Source organism: Arvicanthis niloticus, chromosome 15 (assembly GCF_011762505.2).
Source record: "Arvicanthis niloticus isolate mArvNil1 chromosome 15, mArvNil1.pat.X, whole genome shotgun sequence".
NCBI classification, from domain to species: Eukaryota; Metazoa; Chordata; class Mammalia; order Rodentia; family Muridae; genus Arvicanthis; species Arvicanthis niloticus.
Genome location: NC_047672.1, coordinates 60664621 through 60680699, shown reverse-complemented (window position 1 = coordinate 60680699; position 16079 = coordinate 60664621). Strand labels below are relative to the sequence as shown.

Below are 16079 nucleotides of genomic sequence, written 5' to 3'. Positions count from 1 at the left end.
TCATATTTGCTTTTATACCATTTTATTAACATGCAAGTATTAAGGTCAGTTCTAGGTTGATAAATTAGCAATACAATAGATGCAAATAGTCAAGGAAGAAGCAAGACAATAAACACAAATAGTCCAAGAATAAGCAAGGCAATAAACAAAGTTCTGTGATCACTCCTGTGTTTACTATTTCTAAGGGTTTATCAGGATGACCAAAATATCTGAGCCAACTTCTCTATTCTAGCCCAAAGTCATTTTGATGTCTGAAGCCTACTTTATTGTTCTAGCCTAATATTTAGATTCCTGCCTGAAAGTACTTCTTTGTTCTGGCCTAATATTTAGATTCCTGCCTGAAATTACTTCTTTGTGGCAGCCAAAGTACATGGCTTGAAACTGAAAATGGACTTCTAGACAGAGTTATTAAACTAACAGTCTGGCAAGCCAAGGACTGATAAGACTCTGCACAGAGCCTTATCAACCTAAGACATAAGTGCATTGCTTTTGATAATGCATATTCCACAACAGGTAAGAAAGGCATTCTTGTTAGAATGTCCTAAGACAGGCTCAGTCTTAAATAAAATAAAATGGGGAGAGGCAGAAAGCTTTTGGGGCTGCTTGGCAAGAATCTGACATGGGCCAAGGACAAGGAAATGGGCTGCTTGGCAGAAATATGACATTAGCCAAGGACAAGGAAGTGGGTTTCAGGCAGGAATCTGACATTAGGCTAGAACAAACAAGTAATTTCAGGCAGGAATCTAAATCTTAGGGTTGTATATTTTGACTCTGAATGATGAGAAAGCATGAAAATGACCTTAGGGAGAAAGCACAGACTTTGTCAGAGGAGAACAGGATTCTGAGAGGACATAGAATCTATTTGAGATTGGAAACAATGAAGGTCAGGTTACTGCAGTGTGTAATTATCAAATACACAATGGTGCTAGTGCATTTATAGACTTATCTTTGTAAATTTGAACATTCCTTTCTAGTCATACATTTTTAACTTGATCCTAAGAAAGATAACTTATATGCCATCTTTTCCATGAGGCTTTCATAACAGTCAGGCAATGCATGTCACAGAGTAGATATGACATAGTGTTTGTTGAAAGGCTAAAATTGGTCTTTCATTTTTGGTGCTCTTAAAGTAATTTTTGCTTGAATTTTTATGATCTTTGTTTAGTTTGTTTAGCAGTAAATACATGGATAAATAATAATGCCTATTTCATAGTGTTTCTTTGTGGGTTAATGAATGTCATACATATAAAGAACTAAACTAAGGCCTGCCACATTTAATATTTTCTTCCCTTTTTTCTGCTCTCATTTGTATCCTGCTTCTTCCACATCAGGTTTGCATTTCCTGCTTTTACTATGTTAATATCTACCCCATTTTGGTCAACGGAATATGAAAGTTATTATCAACACTATTGTTATTATTATAATTATGATTATTTATACTATTTATTGTGACTGATTGCCCTTAACCTATTTAAATAAAATTATCATTATATTTTTAAAATCTTCCTATAGTCTCAGTTTGGAAGCAGCACAAAAGTGCTTTGTGATTAAGAAAATGAAAATGGATAATATAATGTGTGTGTGTGTATGTGTGTGCGTGTGTGTGTGTGTGTGTGCACGCGAGCATTTGGAAAAAATGATATTAACAAAGGCAGTCTACTTTAGGGTTTAATATGAAATCATATATACATCTTCAGGCCTTAAAATCATAATTTTTCTCAAACTTGGCAATCGTGAATAGTCTACTTAATTTTCTTGAACTCTGTGTTGACCACCTGGGAAATCAATATAATGATATCCAAATGAGATGAGAACAGCAATTACTACATAAGATCTTCATGAAAGATGTGGAATTGTATTCTACTCCCATCACCAGATTCATCCGTAAGTTTATGATCATAACTGTTACCACAATTTACCTTTTGGCTTCTGCAGTTAAGATAATAAGAACAAGTCACCTTAGTACCTAAATTTTTTGAATCTTAAAATGTAATTTATACTTTAATTAAATTCTGTATCTAGTTGTTGAAATATTTTAAGTAGTAGAAGTTGGAATAAAAAGTTGATGCCTTAAAATTGAAATTGGTACTATGTCAATAATATTCTGTATTTGACCTTCATAATTAGAACAGACATTACATCAGACAAGACCTTCCTTGACTATAAAATGAAGTATCTTAAGAGACTTGTTTTAAGACAAAGCATTTAAAATATCAAGATTTTAAACATGTTAATAGCTGCAATCATTGTTCATGATGCTCAAATAAAGAAGTTAATTAATTGCTTTGAATGAATGGGGTATAGTTGCAAGCAGATTCTTCTGCTTAGATGAGTGACTTTGCTGATATCAGTAAAATCCTTATAAATATCCTTATAAAAATCAGTAAATATCTCTGACTATTGCCATATTATAATATTAATCTCTGAGATTGAGAAGATACATGTTTAATGTCATCTGAAGCATTATCAAGACACAATATATATTCAAAGACTTCAATATTTTTTCAAGGACCAAAGTAAGATATATTTGGACTTATGATATTGTTGGTAATAAGAGTGGGGTTTGGATCTTGTAAGTCATCTTCTTTAGCCTGAGTCATATTGTTAGATTAGAGAATGTATTAATTTTTAAGAATAATATGTGTGGCTGTTCATAAAAAAAGCAATGTGCAGAAGACTTCTGTAATAATTTTTTTATCCTCACACTTTTCTATTTGGCTCTCATTTGGCTCTTGAATCTCTATCATATAGAATACCTATGATGCTACTCTGTGAAATACTTTGCCAAAATTGATTATCATCTTTTAAGTAAATTGTGAATAAATAACATTTATTTTACTTTTTGCTACTCTTCACAATGTCTGTGAAATATAATTCTAGTCCCAAATAGCCAAAGTCATGTCTTTGTTTATCCACTGATTCTACTGGCTCCAAGGCTTACTTAATTTGTAAGATGTTGGATCCTTCTCCATTGCCTCTCTTGATTCCTTGTGTTAGCTGTTGCTGTAACTGCTAAGTGAATCATTCAGCTTGTGTTGATTTTTTTTTGTATGTTTACTTCTGTTTTCCTCTGGAATACATTTCCTTTGGGCTCCATTGTTGTCAGATGACATTTTTCAATGGCAGGCAGATTCACACATTTTGTTTTCTATGGATATTTCTCAGAACACGTCATATCTAGACTTAGGTGTTCACCTTGCCCTGTGTCAACATGTAGAGTATATTGTGTGGCAGCCTTAGCATTGTGATGAGTTTGTGCTTACATAATTGCCTTCTCCAGCTGATTCTTACCTACAAGAAGGACAGAGTTTATTTTTTTTAAACTCCAACATACTTGTCAAAGGAATGCAGACATATAAAAATAACTTAATTTATGATTTATGAAAATTAGATAATACAATCTATCTCAACGAAACAGAATAAATAGGAGAAAATTCTCATGTCTTGTGTCTAGTTCTGTCATTAAACTTGATGAGTTATGAAAAAGCCCCATAGTCGCTACAGGATTCTTTTTTTCTTAAATTGACAATAAAACAGTTGCATGCTCTTTTCACCAAATATATACGATAATTTTGAGCCTCTATTCAAACCATAAGAATACCAAATAACCTTATTATCTTAAAATAGTGTCAGAGTCTTGCTTTTTAATTAATTTATACAATATAAATTTTAGATTCTGTAGACAAAGTGAAGTTTCCTGGCAAATCTATATTTAATATCATATTAGAAAATGTTTATAGTATTTCTTTGATATGTTTCCCTGATACAATCTTTATAGTGGCTTGGAGGGAAATATAGTCTCATTCATTTTAAGCTTTTCTTTTCACAGTATACATAATTTATTAACTAATGTTCAGGCAAAAAGCACACATGTTTTATTATGAGTTGAAATAAATCATTGGCTACTAGGTATGAAAGGACTGGATTAATTCTTTCAATATTTGTGGAGGTTGAATTTTTCCTCAAGTTTTATAATGTAGGGATATGTGTACTTCAGTGGAAAAATATAAGACATCAGATATGAGAGATATATTTTTTGGTTTTGCAATATTTTGGGGAATGTGGAGTGATCAAGAGTGGAAATTAGACTAAGAAAGAAGTAAAAACTTTCAGGGAAAGTTTTATTTCATTTTTTTCTAACACTTACTTTACATCCCAGTCAAAGCCCATCTCCTTCTCCTCCTACCAAGACCAACATCACATACCCTTCCCCCTGCTTCCCTCTTCTCTACTCCTCAGAGAAGGGGTACCCAACACCCTTGGATACAAACCTTCCAGGCACTTCATGTGGCAGCAGGATTCAGTGCATCCTCTTCCATTGAAGCCAGACAGAAGCCCAACTCAGGGAAGGTGATTCAAAGGAAAGCAACAGTCAGAGGCAGTCCCTGATCCAATTGTTGAAAGACAAACATAAAAACCAAAGTACACATCTAGTGACAATGTCAACCAACCATTAGACTGAGCAAAGTGTCACCAATAGAGGAGTTAGAGAAAAGACTGAATGAGCTGTAAGGTTGTCAATACCATAGGAAGAACAATATCAACTGACTCTCCAGAGCTCCCAGGGACTAAACCATCAACCAAAAAGTACACATAGAGGGACCCATGGCTCTAGCCACATATGGAGCAGAGGATGGCCTTGTCAGCATTAATGGGAGAAAAGGCCTTTGGTCCTGTGAATGCTCAACACCCCAGTGTAGGGAAATGCAAGAGTGGGGAGGTGGGAGTGGGTAAGTGGGTGGGAAACATTCTCATAGAAGCAGGAGGAGAGGGATGAGGTAAGGGATTTCCAGAAGAGAAACATGCAAAGGGGATAACATTTGAAATGTAAATTAAGAAAATATCCAATAAAAAATAAACAAACAAATAACAAATAAAACAAAGAGATATTTAGGGGGCCTAGGTCTAGTCTACACATGCATTTTGGTTGGTGGTTCAGTCTCTGTGAGCCTCTATGGCCTCAGGTTAGTTGGCTCTGTAGCTCTTTTTTTTGTGGAATCCTTGACACCTCTTGCTTTCCCAATCTTTTCCTGGCTGATGAAGACGCTGAGAAGACCATCATGCTAGGGTCCTATCTGCCATTGTTGCAGAGTATCATTAATAATATCAGAAGTTGGCTGTCTCCCACAGGCTGGGTCTCATGTTGGGTCAGTTGTTAGTTGGCCATTCTATCATATATCTGCTCCATTTTTATCCCTGCACATTTTGTAGAAAGAATACATTTTGGACCAAAGGTTTTCTGAGTAGGTTGGTGTCTATCTCCCTCCTCTCGAAGTCCTGCCTGGCTACAGGACATGGCCACTTCTGTCTCCCTTTTTCCATTGGCTAGGAGCCTCAGCTAGGCTCACCCCCATAATCTTGAGAGAGCTTCCTCTGTCCCAGGTCTCTGAGATGACCTCTGACTCTGATTTTTCTTCTCTCTCCCAATCCTCTGCACTGCTCTCCCCACACCTGATCTTCTACCTTCATTTCATTCCCCATGCCCTTTCCAACCTAATACTTGATCTCCATCTACTTTCTTTGTCTATTTTAGATCCCTTTCTCAATGAAATTCAAGCATCCTTACCTGGAGCCTTCCTGTTACTTGGTTTCTTTGGGTCTGTGGATTGTGGTATGAGTACTCTGTACTTTATGGCTAATATCCACTAGTAAATGAGTATATATCCTGTGTGTCTTTCTAGATTTGGGCTACCTCATTGAGAATGATATTTTCTAGTTCCATTCATTTGCCTGAAAATTTCATGTTATCCTTGTTTTAAATAGCTGAGTACTATTCCACTGTATAAATATGTCAGTTTCTTTATCCATTCTTCAGTTGAGGGACAATTAGGTTGATTCTAGTTTCTGGCAAATGAACCTGTTACAAACATAGTTGAGCAAGTGTCCTTGTGGTATTGCAGAGCACATTTGGGTATATGCCCAAAAGTGGTGTAGCTGGGCCTTGAAGTAGAACTACTCCAAATTATTCTGAGAAACTACTCAATGGATTTCCAAAGTAGTTATACAAGTAAGTACTCCAAAGAGCAATGGAGGTGTGTTCATTTTACTCCACAACATGCATATATGGAAATCCATCAATGTCATTGATCACTGCAATCCACCATATAAACAAAAAGGAAAAAAATAAAAAAGGTCATCTCATTAGATGCTGAAAAAGACTTTGAAAAAATCGAACACTCTTTTTTTGTTAAAAGTTTTAGAGCTATCAAGTATAAAAGGGACATAACTAAACCCAATAAAAGCAATACACAACAAACCAATGAAAACATCAAATTAAATGGAGAGGAAACTAAAGCAATTCCATTAAAATCAGGAACAAAACAAGGCTCTTCACTTTTTATCTATTCAATATTATACTTAATATTCTAGCTAGAGCAATAAGCCAACCAGATCAAGGGAATAGAAATTGGAAAGAAAGAAATCATAGTATTACTATTCACATATGATATAATAGTATACGTAAGTCACTCCAAAAATTCTACCTGAGAACTCCTACAGCTGAATAACACCTTAGGCAATGTGGCTAGGTACAAAATTAATTAAAAAAATCCAATAGCCTTTCTTTATACAAATGATAAATGAGCCAAGAAAGAAATTAGGGAAACAACACCCTTTACAATAGCTAGAAATAATATATAATATCTTGGTGTAACTCTAATCAAGCAAGTGAAAGATCTGAATGACAGGAACTTCAAGTCTCTGAAGAAAGACATTGAGGAAGGTATCAGAAGATGAAAAGATCGCCCATGCTCATGGGTCAATAAGATCAACATAGTGAAAATGGTTATCTTACAAAAAGTAATCTACAGATTCAATGCAATTCCCATTCAAATTTTAATACAACTCTTTGCAGACCTTGAAAGACCAATTTTTGTCTTCATGTAGAAACCAAAACCACCCAGGGTAGCTAAAACAATCCTGTACAATAAACAAACTTCTGGAGTTATCACCATCCCTGATTTCAAATTGTACTACAGAGCAATAGTAATAAAAACCCAAATGGTATTGGCATAAAAAATAGATAGGTTGATCAATGGAATAGATCAAAGACTCATATATAAATCCACATACCTAGGGATACTTGATTTTTGACAAAAAATCTTTTAATGAATGGGTTTTTTTATATTTGTGAAATGGGAAAGAGTTATATTTGCTTTCCCTTATTCTAGTTTCAGAACATTTTCAAAATTATGACGTAGCCATCAACAGTGTTAAAGTGAGAGCATAAGACAGTTTAGATTAAGTTTGTTGTTTAAAAGCAATCCTTATATATTCATAGTCAAAAAGAGGCTTGTAGGTGTCCCATGCTGGAAAGAACAAGGCTAGAATTCAGTTTGTGAACATCAGAAGCATGTACTGGTAGACTGGATTGGTAAAGTGTTGGAATTTACAAATATAATCCATCTGAAATTGTAAATAATTTTATTTCTTTTTTGGTTTAGGGGGATAAAATAATGTTATGGTTTATGAATATGAATGGGACTATTTCAAGTTTATCTATAAGCATAGACATTATCTTAAATACTACCCATTTCTGGTGGGAAGATTTGAATTCATTCCCTGTGTAATTTAGAGAGGTCAGTAGAACAAATGATTTACTGTGTTCACCATCTGGACAAAATACTCAAAGATGAGAAAAATTCATTCATTCTCTTTAAATGAAACTTTATTTCTTCTCATCCTCATTATCCAATCGTATATATCTATTCTGTCTGGTAATATTATCAGCTTTCTAGTAGAATTAATATTAGATTTTCATATAAGTTAAAATACATTGTATATGCTTTTCTCTTTAATTTAACTTAACATTATACATTTCCATTCATGTTGTCACAATGGAAAAATCATTTTATAGGTGTATATAATATACTATATCACATTTGGTTCATGAATTAAGTTGCTGATAAACATTTAAAGTGACTTTATACCTGGGATGTTATGACAATATTACATTATTACAAATATACTGATTGCAACTCCCTTAGCCAAATTATCTGATTTTTTAGATTATATGGTTTATCTAGTTTTATGTGGTCTTTGTATCTTTTTCATTTAGGCATAATGCTGGGAATCAAATGCAGAGCTTTATGTATTCTAGATAAAAACTATATCTAGTCCCATGAAATATTTCCCTAACCCTTATTTATAGTTTTCTAGATGAATTATCATATTTTATAATGCCTATATTCATTTACTTTCCATAAAAACATATAAAAGGACCTATTGTTTTATATAAAGCATGCATTCACACAGCATATTCTCTGTAATATATATAATTTCATATTTAGTATAATATATATAATTTTATATTTAGATTAAAACATGAATTTGAAAAAAACTGATGAAAATTCAATTATAGAAAAGGTACCCATGTAAAAAATGTTTTTCTTTTTAAAAATTATCTTTAATCTTTTTTTATTGTCCAGTCATTATTCCCTTCTCATTCTGCCCTTCTATAGTTCCTCATCCCATCCCTCCTCCTCCATCTCCAAGAGGATGTTCCCTGACCACCACCTCCACCACACCAGGCCTCCTCATTCTCTGGGGCCTTACGTTTCTCAAGGGTTAGCTGTATCTTCTCTCACTGAGGCCAGACCAGGCAGTCCTCTGCTGTGTATATGTCAGTGCCTCAGATCAGCTAATATGCTACATGGTTGGTGGCTCAGTGTCTGAGAGATCTCAGGGGTCCAGGTTAGTTGAGACTGTTCGTTTTCCTATGGGGTCACCCTCCTCTTCAGCTTCTTCCAGCCTTTCCCTAATTCAACAACAGGGTTCCTTGGCTTCTGTCCATTGGTTGGGTGTAAATATCTGCTTCTATATCAGTCAACAGTTTGTTGTGCCTCTTAGAGGGCAGCCATACTAGGTTCCTGTCTGTAAGCACATCATAACATCAGTAATAGTGTCAGGTCTTTGAGCCACACCTTGAGCTGGATCCCAATTTGAGACTGTCACTGGACTTCCTTTTCCTCAGTTTCTTTTCCATTTTTGTCCTTGTAGTTCTTTTAGACAGGAACAATTCTGAGGCAGAGATTTGACTGTGGGATGGCAACCCCATACCTCTACTTGATGCCTTGATTTTCTACTGGAGGTAGACTCTACAAGTACCCTCTCCCCACTTTAGGACATTTCATCTAAGGTCCCTCCTTTGATTCTTGAGAGTCGCTCATCTCCTGAGTCTCTGGTACATTCTAAAGGGTCCACCACTTCCCACATCCCAAGGTTATATATTTCAATTTATTGTCCTGTCACTTATTGCTTCACTCCTGGTCCCCACCCTCACCAATACCTAATCATGTTCTCCTCATCTCTGCCCCTCTTCCACCCAATTCCCTACCTCTATCTGCCCTCTGGTTTATTCTGCTTCCCTAGTGGGATTAAAGCATCCTCACTTAGGTCTTGTGGCTTGCTAATTTGTTTGAGTTTTGTGGATTCTATCTTGGGTATTCTGAGCTGTTTTTGGCTTTTTACCTTTGAGATACCTCACTTGGGATGATATTTTCTGGTTGCACTCATGTGTATGAAAAATTCATGATGTCCTTGTTCTTAATAGCTAAGTAGTTTTCCATTGTGTAAATGAACCACATTTTCTGTATCCATTCTTTTGTCTTGGAACATCTTGGTTGTTTTCATCTTCTGGCTATTATCAATAAGACTTCTATGAAGATAGTGAAGCACATGTCCTTGGGGCATGGTGGGGCTTCTCTTGGGTATATGCCAAAATGCTTTTAGGGTTATATGTAAGGTTCATGGAAGAAAACAATGGAAAATTTACTGATAAACAGTAGCTATGAAATACTTCTTTCTCCATTATTGAAGTATTTCAGTTCTGTCATTTACATTATTAATCATTAACTAATTAGGGAGTTAAACTTTGAACATATCATTTTATTTTTTATCATTAATAGAAATATGTTAATTCATACATTTCAAATTATTTGAACAATAATATGAAGCCAGCAATGTGTTAAAATACAAACTTTTGAAACATGAGACATGAATGATTTCTTATCACATATTCACCAATTTTATTGTCTAAAAATCCTTTCTGACACAACTTGCATGACTGAATTTTTACAACTAACTCATATATATATATATATATATATATATATCAATGAAAATTGTATGATAGGAGATGCATTTGTATATGTGTGAACATTCTGAAGAAATATGATAATGAAAACAGTCTTTTGGGAGAAGGGCTTTTGTCCAAATTTTCAATGTATTCTATGCTAGATACCACTTATTTCTTATATATTCTATTTCAAAAAGACTCAGCTACTCAGAAACCAAAGACAAACATGACTACAGTTGTAATTATCCATTTGCATTGTTTTTGAGGATATAGGAATACCAGACAATTCAAAAGAAAAAAAGAACTACGACTCTTGGTAGGCTTGGTTACTAGTGATGAAGAGAGTTTAATTTCATTTCATTTCAATCAAAAGCTGTCCCAGTGTGCATTTCCTACTTCTTAGCAGGGGAGTCAACTTTAACATTAAAATAACAAATTGGTACACTTTCTAAAGAGCATGATTTTTTTGTTAATGACTGAAATGTTGTTTGTTTGTGTGTGTTGTGTGTGTGTTTCATACATGATAGAATTCATGTGTTACATGACAAATAAGTCTGTAGGGTCAAAGCTTGGGTACACAGTAGATGCTCTGGGAAAATCTTGATGTACTAAGTTTTCTTATTTGGTTTTTTTCAACTGGTCTGTTTTTCTCATCAATTATCAATCAGTTAGACCTGTATATATTTCCAGCCACTATGTTCTTGGTACAAAATTATATTAAAACAAATAGTTGATAGATTTAGTAATCTATAAGTATGCCAATTCAAGAGCAGTGTCCATATTCAAGTACTATATTTTTGTTAGCACATTAGGTTTTTTTCACCAATATTTATCTAAGAGATACATTTTTCCACCTTACATTTTTGCCAACTTCATCAAAGATCACTAGCAATTTATTTAACAACTTTATATTTGGTTATGAAGTTTATTATGTCTGCCTTTACTTTGCCACACTGTTTTTCATAAGATAGCTCAATAAAGTATTTTAAAAATAGAAGCTGCAAGGACTCATGATTTATTCATATTAATCAAAATTTGATGGCTTCATTGTGTTATGGAAGTTCCATATACAATTTGTGATTTTTTTGGTTGTTACTGTGATAAATATCAGTGGAAATTTTATTTGGTTTCTTGACATAAGAATAAATATTACATAAAATATCTGTGTAACTTAATTCTGAGTCTCTGGATACAATCTTGATCCTAAGACATGGTACAGTATGTCTGAGGCTCAAGTTTGGTATCTATAAGACTAGACATAATATCTGAGGCTTTGGCTGAAGTTTGAAGCATTGAAGTTTGAACTGAACCTGGGACCCAGTGAGAAGGGAGTCTCTTCCTGTGTCATCTACAGAATTACGTGTAGCTTCTGTCTTCTCTTAATACACAGAGACTATATCCTTCCATGTTGTATGGCATGTCGCTGGGCTTGGATGTCATAATTACTGTGGACAGTTTGTTCTATGCAATTTGATCATTTTTTTCTCTGAACCCTACAAAATAAATTGTTATCTGTTCCCCTTAGCTTTTGCTAAAGCACTTTGATACATGAGTTCAAATGAATTTTTTTTATTTGTGTGCACATGTATGTACATGTGCTTAAGTATTTGCCTTTGTGTGTGTGTGTGTGTGTGTGTGTGTGTGTGTGTGTATACTATGACAGGCATATAAAAGAATAACTTATAAGAGTCACACTCCTCCTTCTACAGTGTAGGTCCTGAGGATTGAACTCATGTTGTCAGGTTTTCTGTGAAGTTCTTTTAGCCATCTCACTTGTTGGCCCTTAAGCTAGTGTTTCCATGAGGAAATGAGGGTTGAAAAGTCCCATCAGGCCATCTTGCCGATAAAGCCAGTTATTCACTATATGTAAATTAAAGATTTTAAGCTAATTTGATTATATTTCTTAACAATGACTCAAATCTAAAATTTTTACTCCTGATACTGAGCCTGTTTACAATTTCCAATTTCTTACCATTTTGAAGTATGTTCTTATGTTACTGTTATATCTCCTCTGAACAAATCTCAGGGGCATAGGTCCTTGAGTTAAATAAACACTGATATCAGCTGTGTCTTGGGCTGTGTGCAGAGTTGGCTCTGGTGTTTACAGGATGGGAAGGTGACCTGACCTGAGTTCTTCATTCCCACAGTGAATGGTTTGTGATGTTGAAATATATACTGATTTTTATCCTTCCTGATTTGTTATGTAAATCTAGTGCATGAATATTTCCTTACAAAGACTACAATATAGTATGTTTTATATTATAGAATTGAGATAGAAGCAGGTTTTCCAAATATACATTTTATATAACAAAATAATATACACATGTAGTATAAGCACAAGCCAACTTTAATGATCAAGCCCACTTAAAATGTTGGTAGAATATTCTTTTCTGTACATTATTTCATAAAACATGCCTCTTTCATTGACTTTCATTGCATAGGAATTTTCTGTGTAAAGCTAATATGAAAATTAAAGACAGCAATAAAATAAATCAAACTCAGTATGATGAAAGAAGAAACTTCAGATGCTCTCTTAAAAAATAACATGACTTTTAAATCAACTCACAGTTGTTTGGCATTTCTACTGATTAATGCCCAGGGTTTGCTGAGCCATTCTAATACGGTAAACAAGAAAAAAATGAATTTCTTGACATAAGATGAGGGTCAGCTTACTATATTAATGTCCCAGCTATAGCTCTTAATCACAAATGTTTACAGCCTGAAGCAGCAATTACTTCACTGTGAAATTTCTACAGTTAAACACAATAGTCTTACTGTCTGCACATCATCGACTTTCATTGCATCAACCATTAGAAATAAAGCAAAGCCCTAGTTTTAATTACAAGCACCCAATTATTGTTAGTTGTAATTAAATGGAATATTTTTCTGAGTACATTTGGTTATGAAAGTGCTTGGAACAATGCCACTGGGAAACTTAATACTCCATGTAGTTTCAGCTATAAAGTGGCACGGTTGATAAGGAACTCAACAAAAGCCATTCAAAGGACTTCCAGATTAACTTTTGCAGATGTGCATTTTGAATCCATCAATCTTTATGGCAACACATTTTAATAAATGCACTGTGGTTTATATTTAAAAGCAGTATGCTGTTTATAGCAAAAGCAATTATGTTTCGCTCTGTCTCCTGAACTAGCTAAAGGGAGACTGTCTGTGGAATACAGAAAACTACAAGTTTGTAATTGTAATTACTATTGTTTAAATGCAGTGTTAGCCACCCTCCAAACTGGGTCAGAGACCTTCTTATTATGAACTCATCTTCACTGAATATGTATTAAGGAGCATCATGATTCGTGCTAATAAATAAAAGAAAACCTGCAGGGGAACCTGCATCTTATATCCATCACAGATTTCTCTGAAAAGCGCATTAACCTGCCTTTTGTCCCGACCTTCATCAGTTTGTCTGCTCCTGACTCTAGTCAATTGATGGTTTTGTGTTAAAGCAGATGCTTGGTTAGAAACCATGGGAACATTCACAAACATTCTATACACATACCTTTTCCATATCCAATTAATGCAGATCTTGAGTCATGTTGCCTTTCCTGATTCTTAGAATGATGACTACCTATCCTTCTTCTGTTATCTCTAAATCACTTCTTATACACTGTGACCCCTGAATATTTCATCTACACAGACTCAAATATATCTCCTTTACTATCTGTTATTCTGTCTCAATTCATAGACCTAAAACAAAGTCTTTCAGAGAAATGGGCTTCATGCTTCTAGGACTTTACATGTCTTCAGTTGTTTCCTCTGCTTTGGTTCCCCATCAAATACTCATTATTTACTTCAAATTGTTTCTAGACACACTTCATTAAAAGTCGATCTTTTCTTTGTGTGCACATTATAGTAATGTGTCAGTAACCCCATCTATTATTTTACCACCTGCTGCTTTGCCTTCCTATTTCCCATATTTCAGAGAAAATAAAGACCCTAAATTTATTTGTGAAGCTAGCTCTGATCTTTCCTTTTTAACTCATATTTTTTATTGAGAAATTAATTGGCAGTTAGGACTCTTAGGTTGCAATTTTGACTTGGTATATTGATTTACACTGGATTTTAATGGAATTAAAAATTTTAAGTATAAAATGAACAGTGGGGGAAAGTTATGGATTTTGTGTTTTAATAATACCTGTGTATTTTCTAAAGTGTGGGCAAGAAGAGGGTACATGAAACATGACATGTCATTTTGTGAGTGCAGGTTTCTTAGTTCATTTCCTGCTGATGTCTAGATACATGATTTCCAGATTCTCAGGTGTGTTTCATTATACTCACCCAGAGATTACCATGACTTTGCATTTCAGCAAGACATTGGCTATGTTTATGAACAATATTTGAGAGAAAATTCGTGAGTCATGCTTTGAAGGGAAATAGAACTTTGAACAGTGGAACACTCTCTGTATGCAAGAATGAAGTTAATAAAACTTACATTACAAATAAAGACACTGTAATGCATTGAATGTTAGTAGATTTAATGCTATCCACATGAATATGCAGTAAAATATTCTGCCTGGAAAAGACTGACACATTTGGAGACATGATATTGAGAAAATACTGCAAAATAGAAAAAGAAGATTGCTGTGAATGATTTATACTGGGTACTGGAGTAAATTAAGTAGCATTCACATCTGAAAATATAAGTTTATGGCATTTTTTGTTTCAAATTATAAGATCAATAAAGACAATATTAAAATTGATGCTTAAAGTTCAGAATATTTTTAAAAGATTAAAAAAGAAAATGCTTTCTCCAGTATAATCTGTAAAATGTTGTTGTACACCATCTGATTTTTGAGGTTATGATATTTCAGTAAACATTCATGTTTATCAACTTAATATGTATACAATGTCTCACTTTGTATGTACAACTAAAAAAATCAGCATTAATTTATCACTGTCCAGGAGAATATATACCACAGGTAGAAACATGACTTCATTAGCATGAACAATTCATCTAGCCATCCTGATGGGGTGAGATGAAGCCTTGATAAAGTTTTAATTCTTTTTTCTTAATGATTATAAATATTGAGTTTTTATGTATTTGTTTTCAAATTGAAATTTTATTTGAATTGTATTTGTCACATTTGTCTGCTCATATATTGGATTATAAATACACATACACACATGTATGTATATATATATGTTTATGACGTATATATGAATATGTATACACACATACACACATGTATGTATATATATGTTTATGACGTATATATGAATATGTATACACACACACTAACATACACATACATACACACAAACACACACACACACACACATATATATATATCACAAACATTCATACATACATATATACATACATGTCAAATGCTGAGAAGTATAGTTGTTATATTGTATGGGAATGTCCCCCAAAGTTGCTTTACAAACTATGTTTCTATCAGTAGTAAAAGTCTTTGTTTCTCAAGACCCACACTATGTTGGGTTTGTCAGTTAGACAGTTGCACATCATATCTGGCCACTGAAATATCTCCCATGATGAGGCATCTGTTCTGTTTTTCCACGAGTCTTTTTTTTTCTTATTTTTGGGAATAATTTGTATATTTTAAATAAATCTTTTTTTCAGTTATGTCCTTTTAGAAATATTTTCTCTCCTCTGCAGGATTTATTTATTTATTTATTTATTTCAGAGCCAAGGTCTCTTTCTTTCTTTCTTTCTTTCTGTCTGTCTGTCTGTCTGTCTGTCTGTCTTTCTTTCTTTCTTTCTTTTTCTGTCTCTGTCTCTGTCTCTGTCTCTCTCTCTCTCTCTCTCTCTCTCTCTCTCTCTCTCTCTCTTTCTCTTTCTTTCTTTCATAATTGGAAGTTACTTAATTGGATATTTTAGTTACATTTCAGATATTACCCCCTTACCCCATTCCCCCACACACACTCAGGAACTCCCTATCCCATCCCTTCTCCTCCTGCTTCTATGAGGATGTGCTCCCACCTACCCCCACAACTCTCACCTCCCCACCCTTGAATTCCCCCACAC

General features: G+C 34.2%; 1 protein-coding gene across 1 annotated transcript in view; it reads left to right on the top strand.

Moving 5' to 3' along the window:
* Positions 1 to 16079, top strand: part of Znf804b (zinc finger protein 804B) — a 486333-nt gene that overhangs the window by 237013 nt on the left and 233241 nt on the right. The window lies entirely within an intron of this gene.